The following is a 16418-nucleotide window of genomic DNA, read 5'->3' as shown; positions in this document are numbered from 1 at the left end:
AGCAGGTCCCAAGCTTGTGATCACTAATATAGAACATGCACACATCTAAGTAATAAAACTTAGTAATAAAACTAAGTAATGTTGTAAGTAAATTTACAATTTTGTGTTGGACTGCTTTCATAGCCATCCTGGGCTGCATGCAGCCTGCAGGCCATGGGTTGGACACCTCTGCTCTAGAGAATGGCAATTTTACACCTTATTTTATACATTACAATCAAAGGAGGCATAAGGAAGTTACATGAAATTTATTGTTGATTGATTAAGGAGGCCAAGAAAGCAAAGCTGGGGAATCTCTGGGATTGGATAAAAGTAAAATGAATAGAAGCATACTTCTTTTACATAGATGGGTATAGGATAGTTAACAGTCAATTAACATGATAACAATAACAATAAGAGGATTTGTGGTTTCTGCTCTTGTAGTGCTCTGAGGGAGTGGGTGGGGGAAGGCAATTTCTCTGACATTCCAAAGATATGTTATTGTAGATGCAGAAAGACAATAGACAGTTAAAGACAAGACTGACCTTCACCAGGAAAGATACTAAACTAGGACAAGACTACCATGTCTCATTTTTAATTAAAAAGTTTTAACTTCAGACCTCCCACGAGGTTACTTTTGGTCTCTGAGTTTATAAGGCTACCATGCAGGCCTCCCCTGAGCTTGTCAAATTTACTATGTGGCCCTTGTTTTTGTACACACAGTACAAAAACTTGTTTTCTTTCTGTGTTTTTCATGATCTAACTTCTATGTCCCTTAACTTCCCTGATTTCAGAAAGAAGAGCAAAGTTCCCAGACACAACCCCAGCTTACATTTGAAGGAGATGTTGAGTTACTTGCTAGAAGACACACAGCTAGCAAATGCCAGAAGGATTAGACCTCAGGCTGCCAGGTTTTCCCTACCCTTCCATACCACCAAACACCAGCCTTGGCCTAGGCCCCTTCTTAATTACTCCTGGGAATGTGGAGTGTAGTCTGGGGCTATGGGGGCATGTTTGGCAGAGGAGATGGTTAGCAGGTGTGACCCAAAGGCAGCCTGAGAGGGAGATGAGGAAAGGAAATTGTTACAGGGTGCAGCCAAGAGGGAGGATCCCAAATAGGCATTTGAAATGGGGTCCAGAACTTAAGGTGTCCAGGAGATTTTAAGATGTCTTCACCCCTTACCCCACAGGTGTGAGTTGGGGGAAGGGGCACACAGAGCACAAACATGCAGGGCAGCTTTGCAGCTAATCCATGGCATGGTCATTTAGCATACCTATAGCCTTTGGCTGGTCACTTAGATATGCTAAATAGCTATGGCCATACTCAAGGCAAGAGGGATGGAAAGGGTCCTCCCCCCAAGATGGGACCTGGGGGGCAGGTCCCCTGAGTTACAGCGCCTGCGTGGGAGCTGGGGGAAGATTGGCTCCATGACATGGGGTGAGACCTGCCCAGACCCACGATGGTGACCAGAAAAGCTAGAGAAGACAGCAGATTGAGGGCAAGTGTGCCCAAGTGTAGGAGGAGTCAGAAATGGGGCTGCAGAAGATTGGCGCGGGAATTTAAACCCAGACACAGCAGCCACTGAGAGAACCACGCGGCCTGGACAGAGTGGGGACTCTCCCTTCCCATGGCCCTGGGACAGAGGACCATGTGCCTTTGCCAGAGTGGGGACCCCCCCCCCCGCACCCGCAGCTTTAGAAGGGGGAACCACCACCTGGTTTTAGCAGAGATCCCAGCGACTCAGCTGAGGGTGCTGGGAACCCAGGGAGGTCTTCCAGTCGAGATGGAGTACTAACTGGGAAGAACCAGAGGACTGCCTGAGCCATGGACTTCTATTTCCTTTCCTGAGATACGGTACTCTGGACTGGGCAAAGGGGAAAGAAAGGAAGGACTGTGTCTGTTTGTGGGTCTTTTAAGGGACTTTAGGATTTTTGATAAAGACATTAGGTCACTACTTTAAGTTTGTATAGCATTAAATAAACATTTCCTTTCCTTTTCACGAATCTCTGGCATTGAGAGACGTCTTTCCTTGGGCGGCGGACATAACAGATGCGGGGCCTTCTTTCAATAATAGTATATCGTCCCAGGTCCCCCCGCCCCCGTTTGTTCTGTAACAAAATGGGTTTGCAGAATCCAGCCTCCTTAAGATATATCGTTAGAACTGCGGCATCTTCAGGGGCACCATCAGTGGAGCAGCTTCTCCCCAACCATTCCCCAGCTCCATTTCATTAACTGGGAAATAAACTGGAGCCACAGATGCCTGGGGTAAATAGAGGGCACCAGCCCAGCTGCTGTTAGATGGAGGACACAGGCTGGAGGGGGCAGGAGGAGACCAGGTTTCTGAAGCTGTGGTAAACCCCTAATTAGACAGCTCCCAGACTACAACTCCCGCTCCAGCTGGAAGGTACCCCCTTGCTCCCTGTTGCACTAGGGAGCCCTGATAGCCAGAAAAGTTTCTGGAATAAGATGGAAATTTTTCCTCCAATAATCATCCAATTAAGATCTGTGAGCATGCCCTAGCTGGGTTGCTCACTTGGTTGGTGCATCTTGTTGATGCATCATTCTGATGTACCAGGGTTATGGATTCCATCCTGGTCAGGTAGCATACAGGAATCAACTAATAAATGCATGGATGGGTGAAACAACATGTCAGTGTTTCTCTTTCTCTCAAATCAATAAAAAATAAAGAAATCTGTGGACACAGGCCCTCAGATTGTGAGGAGGTATGGGGACAACTCTGCTCAGTCCCATTCTGGGAACTAAACCTGTTCCCTCAGAACAGAGGGACATTGAAAGTGTGGCCATGGGAACAGGGAAAATTGAATTTTCAGAGAGAAAAAGGAGTCTTGATTCCTTCTGCCCCCAGCAACCCTCTTCTCTCTACACACAGTGCCTACTTCCTCTCTTCAGTGCTCTTCTCTTTTTCTCCCCAAAGCATGCCTTCCTCATTGTTGTACCCCAAACTGCCCTTGCTCTGCTTCTTTCCCATGCTCAACACTTCCTTAGCAAAGCTGTTCTTGCCCTCCAATCCTTTTTTGTATTAGTTTGCTAGGGCTGTCATAACAAACACAAGAAACTGATTAGGTGGCTTGAACAACAGCAATTTATTTTTTCATAGTTCTGGAGGCTGGAAGTCCAAGATCAACATGTCAGCAAAACTAGTTTCTTCTGAGGCCTCTGTCTTTCACTTGCAAATGGCTATTTTTCTTCTGTGCCTTCACATGGTCTTTCCTTTATGTCTCAATTTCCTCTTTTTATAAGGAAACCAGTTAGATTGGATTAGGGCCACTTGACCTCATTTTAACTTAATTATCACTTTAGGACACTGCTTCCAAATTCAGTCACATTCTGAGGTACTGAGGTTAGGATTTGAACTTATAAATTTTGGGAAACACAATTTACCACATAACACCTTCCATATTAAGACTAGTTAGTCATTGAATCCTGAATATAACAGCATAACTTAAACTGAATACTCTGGTACCCCACCAACCCCACAACCTAACACCTCCCTCTCATTGCTATTGCATTCAAGACCTCTTAGGAGTACCTAGATATATAGGCCCATTTTACCTGGCAAATAGAACCTACCATACAAGGATATTTTCTCCCTGGTTACATTATTAAATCTGGCCTCTAGCTACTTTCTCTGTGATTCTTGGACTGCCTATTTTTATTGCTAAATCATAGTTCTTCAGTGTCTTTTGTTTTTAGGACAAAATATTTTCCCACTAAATATTCCAGTAATGTTAAATAATGTATTTCAAATGGGTTCAAAGGTTCAAAAAATGATATAAGAAGGAATATATAAAGTCTGATTCCCAGTATCTTCATTCCCCTTGCTCCTTCCCACATTGCACCTGTTATAGGGAACTGGATTATGAGTTTTTATTGTACCTTTCTAGTCTTCTACAAGCCCATTCAAATACATGTGTTCAAATACCTGTTTTCTTATATAAAAGACAAGATATTCATTGATTTCCCCTTTGTATTTTCCATTATTATATATAGCAGGTTTTTTCCATAGCTATATAAATTATTTCTCTTTTTATTTAATAGCTGCATAGTTCTATTTAACAAATCTCCTATAGAGGGACACTTCATTTGTTTCCAATGCCTGTTCTTTTGAGAGCAGTGCTTTGGAAACCTTAACAAGATAAAGTTTCTTAATACTAGGGAAATAAAAGGCATTGGAGGAAAGGTATGAGGGAAGGCAGAAAGCATTCAAAGGTGGTGAAATATCTTGAGATGTTTCAACTAATGGGGGAGCTGTGGCTGTTCTACTTTATGCAGTCTTCTGTATGAAGAGACCCTAAGGACCTGACACTAGATATATATCTTTGATGGTACTTTGCTAGTTCAAGACAACTGGGATTAGCCGTGTCCCTGACAAAGAGATTTTGATTAGAAACAAAGCTCATAGGTCATTTCTCCCCTTCTCTGTATTATGTATATATTGCTGTATAACAAAACACTAAAAAATTAGCAGCTTTAAGCAGAACATTTATTTTCATTTTTAAAAATTATTTTATTGTTCAAGTACAGTTGTGTGCATTTACCCCCACCCTCACCCCACCCCAGCCATCCCTACCTCCTTCTCATGCTTCCACCTTCTCTTGGTATTCTCCATGTGTCCTTTACAGTTGTTCCTGAAAACCCTTCTCTCCTTCCACTTCATTATTACTTCCACCTCACCTCTGGTTACTGTCAGATTATTCTTAATTTCAATGTCTCTGGTTGTATTTTGCTCGCTTGTTTGTTTTGTTCATTAGGTTCCACTTAGAGGTAAGATCATATGGTATTTCTCCTTCAACACCTGCCTTGTTTCACTTAGCATAAAGCTCTCCAGTTCCAGCCATGCTGTCACAAAGGGTAGGAGCATCCTTTTTCTTTCTGCTGCATAGTATTCCATCATGTAAATGTACCACAATTTTTGATCCACTCCTTTATTGATGGGAAATTTGTTTGTCTCCAGCACTTGGCTATTGTAAATTGTGCTGCTATGAACATTGGGGTGCATGGATTCTTTTGAATTGGTGTTTCAGGATTCTTAGAGTATAATCCCAACAGTTGAATTGCTGGGTCAAAAACCAGCTCCATTTTTAGTTTTCTGAGAAAATTCCATACTGTTTTCACAGTGGCTGCACCAGTCTGCATTCCCACCAAAAGCACACTAGGGTTCTCTTTTCTCTATGTCCTCTCCGATACTTGTTATTTGTCAATTTGTTTACAATAGCCATTCTCACCAGTGTGAAGTAGTATCTCATTGTGGTTTTACTTTGCATCTCTCTGATGGCTAGTGATGCTGAGCCCTTCATATGTCCCTGGGCTCTCTGTATGTCCCCTTTGGATAATTGTCTGTTCAGGTCCTTTGCCCATTTTTTTTTAATTGGGTTGTTTGTCTTCCTGGAGTTGAGTTGTATGAATTCTTTATATATTTTGGAGATCAAACCCTTGTCCTAGGTACCATTGGCAAATATGTTTCCCCATACAGTTGATTCTCTTTTCATCTTAGTGCTAAGCAACACACATTTATTTGCTCACAGCCCTGCAGGTTTGCTCACTAGTGTAGGCAGAAAGAAAATCATGGAAGTGGCAATATGGTAATGGGTTGGCGGGGGAGGTAGGCAATAACTAGTCCAGTGGCTATAGAGTCTGTGATTTATGGGACAAGGGGAGGCAGACTGGGACATCTGTAGGTCTGTGTCATGAAGATTGTGAATAGGTTGTCTGTGCAATTTCTTATGGTTGTAGGGCTCAAGTTTCAATGACTAAAAGCCAACCCTCTCTGCTGGCCATTCACAATATGAATGTTTGTTTTTTCAATGCTAGCAGGAACTAGTTCCTGCTGCTTTGAGTCTAAGAAGGCTTGTTCGAAGAAATCTATGTTTTGATTAACTCAAAATCAACTGATTTAGAACCTTAATTACATCCTTTCATTTAGTTTGCTCTCATCACTGCTGAATTGACTCTTACCCAGTATGAAGTAAATCATTTCTCCAGACCTTGTCTCTGCACAAAGTCCAGTCCCCCAGTTCAGACTCACATTGCATCAGATCCAGCATTCACAGTTTCCATGTATGGCTCTCCCAGGCCTTCAGTTTCCACTTCTTAGTCATTCCCTACAACTGGGCCTCTGACACAAGGGCCTGCTTGATGCCTCCCCTCCAATCACTCTATTTTAGCTTCCATGCCTTTATTTCTGATGGTCACACTGCCTGGAATGAAATTTTCATTTTTCTTTACCAATTCTGCTTTATTTCATTGCTTAAATTTTATTTAGCAATTTTTTTAAAGCTTCCATATTCTTTTTTTTTCAAAGATTTTATTTTATTTATTTATCTTCAGAGAGGGAAGGGAGGGAGATAGAGAGATAGAGAGAGAGACAGAGATAGAGACAGAGATAGAGATAGAGAGAGAGAGAGAGAGAGAGAGAGACACCAATGTGCGGTTGCTGGGGGTTCTGGCCTGCAACCCAGGAATGTATCCTGACTGGGAATCGAACCTGGGACACTTTGGTTCCCAGCCCGCGCTCAATCCACTGAGCTAGGCCAGCCAGGGCTTATTTAGCAATTTTTTGAAAGACTTCTGTGTGCACTGGTGATGCAAAGATGGAAGGAATTTTCCAGGTCTATAAGAAGTTTCAAAACTGGTAGAACAGAAGAGCAAATGATAACAAAGAACCATTTTAAGTGAATAAATAAGCATAGCTAGAATGCAAGCTGTGAAGAGAGTAGGAGCTGATATTAGAAAGGATCATCCAGGACCAGAAATGTCATTAAAGTTGTTCGTATTTTATCTTGAAGGTAATGGGGTTTTTAAAAGCTAGAGTCAGAGTCTGGTGAGTACCAGCAGGAACTTTGGGCACTCTAACAACTCCCAGTGTGGTCCCAAAGTTCACAGTCACTGGAGTAGCTTACATCATGATCCCAGCCAGATTCATGTCCAGATTTTGGATTGCAGGCAGGCAAGGACTGTGTGTCCCAGGCCAGGGGGTATGTCTCAAGGAAGGCACTGTTAGGAGCTAGATAAGCCACACTATGAGATCATGGATTCAGATATGTGGATCAGAAGGACAACAAGTGACAGGTTAAATGAACCCATAACAAGGATGAGCAGCTGTGGACTCCTGTGAGGCAGTTTGAAAAGCAAGACTGGAAGTTCCTGCCCAGGCACTTTCTTTTAAGCACTGACCATCAATGTCAGCACTGGTGGCTGAGGGTATTGAATCCAGATCTTGCCAAGGAGTTGTGGACCAAAGGGAAAGATTAGAAGATCATTGAACTGGTTAACATGTATGGTGTGAAACAGAAGATGCTGGCTGCCAAGCACTCTTAGGGTGATCTGGGGAAGTAGTACCCTGCACAATCATTTCAAGCCAGATGTGAAAAAGTCCTGCTGGACCAAAGAAGAAGACTATATCATCTGTGAGGCCATAATGTTCTGGGTGAACAATGGGCTCAGATGGCCAAGATGTCACCATGGAGGAAGGCCAGTACTGTAAAGAATCTGTGTAATTCTAATGTCAAATAAATTCAAGGTGGGTAAAAGACTTAAATATAAATCATAACACCATAAAAGGCCTAGGGGAAAACATAGGCAGGAAAATCACAGATATTTCATGTAAGAATATTTTCACTGATATGGCCCCTAGAGCAAGAGACATAAAGGAAAAATAAACAAATGGGATCTCATCAAATTAGCAAGCTTCTGCATGGCTAAGTAAACAGCATTAAAATAAAAAGAGAACCAACTGTATGGGGAAACATATTTGCCAATGGTACCTAGGACAAGGGTTTGATCTCCAAAATATATAAAGAATTCATACAACTCAACTCCAGGAAGACAAACAACCCAATTAAAAAAAAATGGGCAAAGGACCTGAACAGACAATTATCCAAAGGGGACATACAGAGAGCCCAGGGACATATGAAGGGCTCAGCATCACTAGCCATCAGAGAGATGCAAAGTAAAACCACAATGAGATACTACTTCACACTGGTGAGAATGGCTATTGTAAACAAATTGACAAATAACAAGTATTGGAGAGGACATAGAGAAAAGAGAACCCTAGTGTGCTTTTGGTGGGAATGCAGACTGGTGCAGCCACTGTGAAAACAGTATGGAATTTTCTCAGAAAACTAAAAATGGAGCTGGTTTTTGACCCAGCAATTCAACTGTTGGGATTATACTCTAAGAATCCTGAAACACCAATTCAAAAGAATCCATGCACCCCAATGTTCATAGCAGCACAATTTACAATAGCCAAGTGCTGGAGACAAACAAATTTCCCATCAATAAAGGAGTGGATCAAAAATTGTGGTACATTTACATGATGGAATACTATGCAGCAGAAAGAAAAAGGATGCTCCTACCCTTTGTGACAGCATGGCTGGAACTGGAGAGCTTTATGCTAAGTGAAACAAGGCAGGTGTTGAAGGAGAAATACCATATGATCTTACCTCTAAGTGGAACCTAATCAACAAAACAAACAAGGAAGCAAAATACAACCAGTGACATTAAAATAGAGAACAATCTGACAGTAACCAGAAAGGATGGGGTAAGGGAATTATAGGGGAGCCATCAAGGAACATGTATGAAGGACACATGGACAAAGCCAAAGGGGGTGGTTTCGAGGGTGAGAGGTGGGGAAGGTGGGACGTGGAGGGGTGAAAATGGAGACAATTGTCCTAGAACAACAATAAAGTGAAAAAATAAATAAATGGAACATACAATCTTAAAAAAAGAGGAAGGTAAACATGGAAGATTTTCTCAATAAATCCAATGACCGCAAGTCCCCTATGTCCTTGCTGTTGGGGCTAGAGAACAAGTGCAGCCACAAGGGTGTCCACCCCTGGAAAACCATGGAATTCTTGTAACGACCTGGCCCTGGTACTTCCTTCCATTAAGGAAAAAGAAAACACTGAGGAGGAAGCCACAGCAGTTGCCCCTGCTAAAGAGCAGGAAGCTGTCCCTGTAGAGCTGGACAGAATGCACACACCAGAGCCTTTAGATGACATCCTCAAGTATGAAGACCAAGGAGGGCTCCTTGCCAGAAACCAACCTACCTTACATTGGTTGGTGGAGGCTGCAAACCTGATCTCAGCTGTGGCGCCCAGCCTCTCAGAAGACCTGGATTTGATCAAGTTGGACCCCAATGCTTGGTGTCACCTGAGGATATCTGACTTCCTTGAGAGTCTGTGTGCAGAGATCAGCATCAACAGCAGCCCAGTAAAGCCACAGCCATCACAGCAGCAGCAAGCACTGCTGCCCCACTAGCCTGCTGCCCCAGGGGCCCAGCATGATTGAGTACCACCTAGATGGCCACACTACCTTTGACCTGAGCTGGAACAACAGGAGCAAACTTACCCCATTTTTCCAAGCACTAAATTGAAGGCCTTGAGTGTTGTCCTGCTGCCCTCCAAGCTTAAGTGGAAGAAAGAGACATATCACCCCATGAACATCAATAAGATGTGCCACTGATTAAAGGTTTTAGCAAAAATGGCCTGATGTACTTTAATGGGAATATTTGGCTGCCATGGGAAATAGGTAGAAACAAAAAGATCAGGAGGAGACTCCTCAACAATCATGTAAGAGTGACTTGGACCAAGGTGAGAGCTGTGAGAGTGATTATAATGGGTTGGATTGTGGATGTATTTTTAAGGTAGAATGGATTTGATTTATTGAAAGATTAAATGTTAGATATGAGAGAAAAGGCAGAGTCAAGGGTGACTCACAGGATATGACTTGAGTGGCTGGGAGAATAAAGCACTGTCATTTACTGAGCAAGAAAAGAATCTAGAAGGATCAGGTCTTGGCAGGTGATGGTGGAAGATACGTGGAAAGACCAAAATTTTTGTTTTGGATATTTTAAATTTGAGGTGTGTATTAAACAGCCAAGTGAAGATAACTGGTAAATAGTTGAATAATAGAATCTAGAATTCAGTGTAGAATACTGTGAACAAGAGATAAAAATTTGTGAAATATTAGCATATAGATGGGATTTGAAGCTATGAGACTGGATGAGGTCACCTAAGAAATGAGTGTAGATAAGGGAAAAGTTCCAAAGATTGAAATTGGGTACCCTCTAGTGTTTAGAGGTCAAGGAGATGAGAGAGACTTTGAGGGGAAGTCAAGGGAAACACAAGGGGGTGTGGTATCCTATAAGTCATGGGAAGGAAGAATTCCTAGGAAGAATGAATGATCAACTGTGTCAAAAGCCGAGATGAGATGGTAGATCAAGATGAGAACTGGCATGAAGAAACCATGAATGACCTTGACATAAACCTTCTTGACAGAGGGATGGAGGTTGAGGCCTGGCTAGCGTGAGTTCAAGAAAGACTATAAGGCCCTGGATAATGTGGCTCAATTGATTGAATGCCAGTCTGTGAACCCAAAGGTCACAGGCTTGACCAGTCAAGACAAATGTCTTGGTTGCAGGCCAGGCCCCCAGTTAAGCGTATCTGAAAGGCAACTGACTGTGTATCTTTCACACATTTATGTTTCTCTTCCTCTATTTCTCCTTCCACTTATCTGTAAAAATAAATAAAATCTAAAACTGTAAATAAATAAGAAAGAATATAAGGAAAATGATTTTTTTTAAATCAAAGATTTATTTAGCCCATGAATCTATAAGTTGGCTATTTATGCTGGGCTCAGCTGGGTACTGCTTTTGATCTGTGAATGCAGACAATGGTTAGAGAGGTAATGCTGCAAAGAGAAGGAAAGAAAGGAGTGGCAACAGGAAGCAGGTCAAACTTTTTTCTTCAAAATTAAATAAAGATAAGTATGGTATGGTTTGTCCTCAAGTTGCTTTAAACCCAAAAGGGGAGGAAGATATATAAGCAGCTGTCATAAAAATGTTCACCAGGTTCCACAACAATACACTCTTAAAAATGTAAAAACTACAACTTAATTTAGAAAAAAAATACTTTGAAAAAATAAGCACTAAATCATATCTCAATTGCTATCCAGAGGAAGAAAAAATGGAATGGTATTCAAGATAGAAGGACTATAAGTCAAATCATGGTAGCCTGGAAACAACTTTTTGTGTGTAGAGATCACAAATAGCTCAACATTTCTGTTCTAGAAGTGGACTGCCTGGGCATGGCTCTCAGCTCTGCAAGATTTGTGGCCTTTGGAAAAATATGAAACCACTCTGTGAATATAATATCTATTTTACAAGGTCATAATCAGGATAAAACATCAATACGTGTGAAGTACCTCCTGTATAATCGATGTTCAATAACAGTTAAGAGCTTCTCATTACTGGGTATGGACTGTGAGTCAGAGCTTGATTGGATGTAAACTTGAAGACATAGTTAGCCAGACATGAAAGGACTTGTTTGTCCTACTAAGGATTTGATTTTATACTGGGGATTGGAAACCAATGAAGGGTTTAAGGCCAAGGAAAGGCATAATTTGATCAGTGTTTTAAGAGTTTCACTATGACCCAGAAATTCCATCTGTGGGCATTTATACAAAGAAATCCAAAACACTAACTTGAAAATATATATGTATTCTTATCTATGTTCATTGTAGCATTATTTATAATAGCCAAGACATGGAAGGAACTTAATTATCTATCAACAGATGATGAATGAATAAAGAAGATATGGTACATACATAAATGGAATATTAGCCATAAAAATGAACTCTTGCTATTTGAAACAATATGGATGGATCTAGAAGGTAATATGCAAACTGAAATAAGTAAGAGAAAGACAAATACCATATTCTTTCACTTATACATGCCATCTAGAAAACAAAATAAATGAAAAACAAAACAGAAACAAACTTACAGATTCAGAAAATAAATTGATAGTGTCAAATGGCAGGAAGATTAAAAGAGTAGATAAAAAAGGTTAAGGGGTTTGGCAAGATGGCAGAGGAGTAAGTGAAAGCCACACTAAACTCCTCCCAGGACCAATCTGGAAAAACAATTAAATTGTGAAGAAATTACCCACAACAAACAACTAAACAATAGTGAGAGAGAAGCCTTACATCCTTGAACAGACAGAAGAATCAGTTCTGGCACAACCTGTCTGGTAAGGAGTGCAGTGGAGACTTGAGAGGGCTCGCGGGCACCCATAGGTGGCAGTGACAGAGGGATAATAAAGTAGCAGGTTGGATCTCCCTGAGAAGAATGATTTCTAACCTTTAAGTTGGGATCCTCAGCCTAGAACATCAGAGCGCCAAAAAGTACACAGATAATGATGGTAGTGAAAAGTGGCAGGGTTGATCTTTGCTGCAGATGGACAACTGGAGATGCAAAGAGCCATTTAAAAGGCCAACACACAAATTTTCACTTGCTGTCACTTACCCAGGGTTCTGGCAAATGTGGGAGCAGAGTGTGCTGGGGATGCCTGAGGAGAGACTGGGGACAGAAGCTTTGGGGAGAAAGCAGAGAGAGTAGCTGCAGGGATCCTGGTGCAGAGTCATCCCCCAAATGGCATCAGCCATTGTGCTCAGGCAGACCACTCCTCTCCAAATGGTGGCAGCTGGAGGGGAAACAACAGACCCGTTCCCAAGAAGGCCTCTGCCCCAGATCTGTGGTGCTTAAGTCTGACTGCTGAGTGCAGAGTGACTAGATTAATAACTGAAGGAGGCACTGAGAAATGTATGCCCCTGGAAAAGGTAGGGCAGAGTGGACTACAGACACTTAAGGAGAGACTTTGGGGCGAGAACTGAGTGAGCAGCCACTGGGATTCTGGTGCTGAGCCAACCCCCATACAAGGAATCATCATGCTCAGGCTTACCACTCACCTCCTAGCAGCACCACCCTGAGGAGAAACAATAGCCTCAACCCCAGGAGGAATTCTTCCTGCTGTATTAGGCTTCAGCCTGACTGCTGACTGCAAAATGACTAGATTAACAACTGAAGGACACAAGCATAGACAGCAGATCTCTAGCAGTCTCAGAGAAGTCTGCCTAAGGTCTGATGGGATCACCATCTGACACTACCAGAGGTGGACCCAAAAAGTAAAAACAGTGTTAAATACTAGAGGCTACTGAGATGGAATCTACTTTGGTCTTCTCCACGATTAGCAAAATTTTCTTTCCTGCATAGCTTTTTAACTTTCACTTTCTTGCCCAGCAAGTTTGTGTATATTAAGTCACTGGAATGTATACTACACTTTACTTCTCTCCTTTTGTATAATAACATTTGTATATTTGTATAATAGTCTTAATGTTTTTACACCCTTTTTAATACTGGTAAATTTGCTGTAGATACAGAGGTTGTGTAGGGGAGATAGTTTGCAGATATGGGTTTGTTCCCTGGGCTTTGTGGTGTTGTTCTGGCAGCACCTGCACAACAGCATACAAGATGTAGTGGGCAGAGTGACCATCAGTAAACTAGCTGGAGGGCAGGGACCACCAAAGAATGAGAGAACAACAATCAAAACACAATTACATCCAGAGATCCAACATAAGTGACATCCCAAAAGCAGCAAGTTTTCAAGGAGACTGCACCACTGAATCTCACAGGTTTCCTACCAAGAAGTTCATACCACAAACCCAGGGAGTCAGAACTTAAGAAGCAGAGGCTAACAAGAAGAGTCTCACAAACAATGGGAAGACAAAGAAACAAACCTCAAATGAAGGGAAAGGAGGAAGCCTCAGAAAGAACGCTAAATTAAATAGAGGCAAGTCAATTATCAGATATTGAGTTCAAAGCAATGGTTATAAGGAAGCTCAATGAGTTCACAGAGAATTACCAAAAAAATAGAGGGAAACTACAACGAACTTATGGAAAACTATATCAACATGAAAAAGGAAATAGAAACTATCAACAAGAGCCAAGAGAAAATAAAGAGTACAATTTCTGAATTGTAGAACACAGTAGAAGGAATCAACAGCAGGTTAGATGAAGCTGAGGATCAATTCAGTGAGCTGGAGGACAAGGTAGACAAAAACTCCCAGAAAGCAAAAACAAAACAAAACCCCTCAAAATAATGAAGAGGTCTTATGGGAACTGCAGGAAAACATGAAATGTAATAATAATCATATAATAGGGATATCAGAATGGGAAGAGCAAGGGATAGAAAACCTGTTTGAAAAAGTAATGATGAAAACTTCCCTAATTTGATGAAAGAAAAAGTCACACAAATTCAGGAAACACAGAGGGTTTCAATAAAGAGAAACCTGAAGAGGCCCAGTCCAAGACACACCATAATTAAAATGGCAAAATTCCAAGAGAAAGAGAGAATCTTAAAGACAGCAAGGGAGAAATCCTGTTTCCTTGTATATTACTTCCTAGTAATATACAAGGGAGTCCTGATAAGGTTATGTAGCTGACTTCTGAATGGAAAAGCAACAAGCTAGAAGGAAATGACAAGAAATATTCCAAGTAATGAAAAACAAAGGCCTACAACTAAGACTACTCTATCCAGAAATGCTCTCAATTAACATGGAAGGCCAAATAAGGAGTTCCCCAGACAAAAGAAGGCACAAAGAATACACCTCCACTAAACCAGAACTGCAAGATATGATAAAGGGAGACATTAGAAAGGAAGAAAAAGAGTGTGTGAGAGTGAGGATAACAGGTATGAAGAAAGTAAAATGGCAATTAATAAGTACCTATCAATCATAACCTTAAATGTGAATGAGTTAAATGCTCTGAGCAAAAGTTAAAGACTAACTAAATGGATAAGAAATCATGACCCACATATATGTTGCTTCCAAGAGACCCACCACAGGACAAAAGACCTTCCTAGACTGAAAGTGACGTGTTGGAAAAAAATATTGAGAGCAAATGAACAGGAAAAAAAAAAAAGAAAAAGCCAGGGTAGCAATACTCATATCAGAAAAAATAGACTTCAAAACAAGGGCCATAAAAAGAGACCAGAAGGACACTTCCTAATACTCAAGGGAAGAATCAAACAAAAAGACATAAATATAATAAACATATATGCACCTGACATAGAAGCACGCAAATATGTAAGGACAGCCTTGAAGGACTTCAAGAAAGATATGACAGCAACAAAATTATAGTAGGGGATTTTAAAACCCCACTGTCAATGGGTTTAAAATGGATAGATATTCTAAACAAATATCAACAAAGATACTTCAGCATTCAACAATGTCCTACATCAAGTAGACTAAACTGAATATATATGTAACCTTTCATCCAAAAGATGCAAAATGCACATTTTTCCCAAATGTACATGAAACATTTTCAAAGACAGACCACATGATAGGACACAAAACAAGCCTCAACAAATTCAAGAAAATTGAAATCATATCAAGCATTCTCTCCAACCACAAAGGACCAGAACTGGAAACAAACCTCAAGGAAAAAAAAAACTAAAAAACATTCAAATTCATGGATATGGAATAACATGCTATTAAACAATGAATAGTTAAGAATGAGATCAAGGAATAAATCAAACAACCAGGAAACAAATGAAAATGAATTCTCAATAGTCCAAATCTTATGAGATACAGTGAAGGCAGTCTTGAGAGGGAAGTTCATAGCAATACAGGCCTACCTATAAAATATAGTAACATTTCAACTAAACAACCTAACCTTACACCTACAAGAACTGAAGAAACAACAACCAAGACAGAGCAGAGCAAGTTGAAGTAAGGAAATAACCAAGATCAGAATAGAATTAAATGGCATAGAGACTAAAAGCACAATTCTAAGAATCAATAAATCTAGGAGCTGGTTCTTTGAAAAGATAAACAAAATTGAAAAGCCTTTAAGCAGTCTCATCACAAAAAGAGAGAGAGAGAGAGAGAGAGAGAGAGAGAGAGAGAGAGAGAGAGAGGACCCAAATAAACACAATCAGAAATGAAAGAGGAAAGATTACAACTGATACCACAGAAATACAAAGGATTGTAAGAAATTACTACAAAAAACTATATGCCAAGAAATTTGAAACTGTAGGTAAAATGGACAAATTTCTAGATAAATACAATCACACAAAAATGATGATGAAGAAGAAGAAAGCCTGGATAGACCAATAACAGCAGAGAAAATTGTAGCAGTAATAAAAACACCCCTGCACACAAAAGCCCTGGACCAGATGGTTTTACAGGATAGTTTTATAAAACTTTTAAGGAAGAGCTAACCCCTAACTTTCTCAGACTATTCCAAAAAATCCAAAATGATAGAAGACTCCCAAACTCTTTTTAGGATTCCAGCATCATCCTTATCCCAATAACTGGATAAAGACAAAACAAACAAAACCAGAGTCCAATATTGCTGATGAACATAACATTAGCATTCTCAACAAAATACTAAAAATTCACATCTAGCAATACATTATAAAGATCATTCACCATAATCAAGTGAGATTCACACCAGGGATGCAAGGACGGTACCATATTCACAAATCAATAAAAATAATATACCACATAAATAAAAGATTACAGCACCCATTTATGATTAAAATGCTCAGCAAAGTGGGAATGAAGTGAGTATTCCTCAACATAA

General features: G+C 40.6%; 1 long non-coding RNA gene across 1 annotated transcript; it reads left to right on the top strand.

The window, feature by feature from the left end:
* Positions 1–187: 187 nt before the first annotated feature.
* On the top strand, positions 188–12388 carry LOC118498224. The gene is made up of 3 exons (XR_004900751.1): positions 188–309; positions 12327–12329; positions 12377–12388. It is a non-coding gene; the product is annotated as an uncharacterized LOC118498224 (long non-coding RNA).
* The last annotated feature ends 4030 nt before the right edge of the window (positions 12389–16418 follow it).

Source organism: Phyllostomus discolor, chromosome 14, assembly GCF_004126475.2.
Source record: "Phyllostomus discolor isolate MPI-MPIP mPhyDis1 chromosome 14, mPhyDis1.pri.v3, whole genome shotgun sequence".
NCBI lineage: Eukaryota > Metazoa > Chordata > Mammalia > Chiroptera > Phyllostomidae > Phyllostomus > Phyllostomus discolor.
This window is presented reverse-complemented; position numbering and strand designations above follow the sequence as displayed.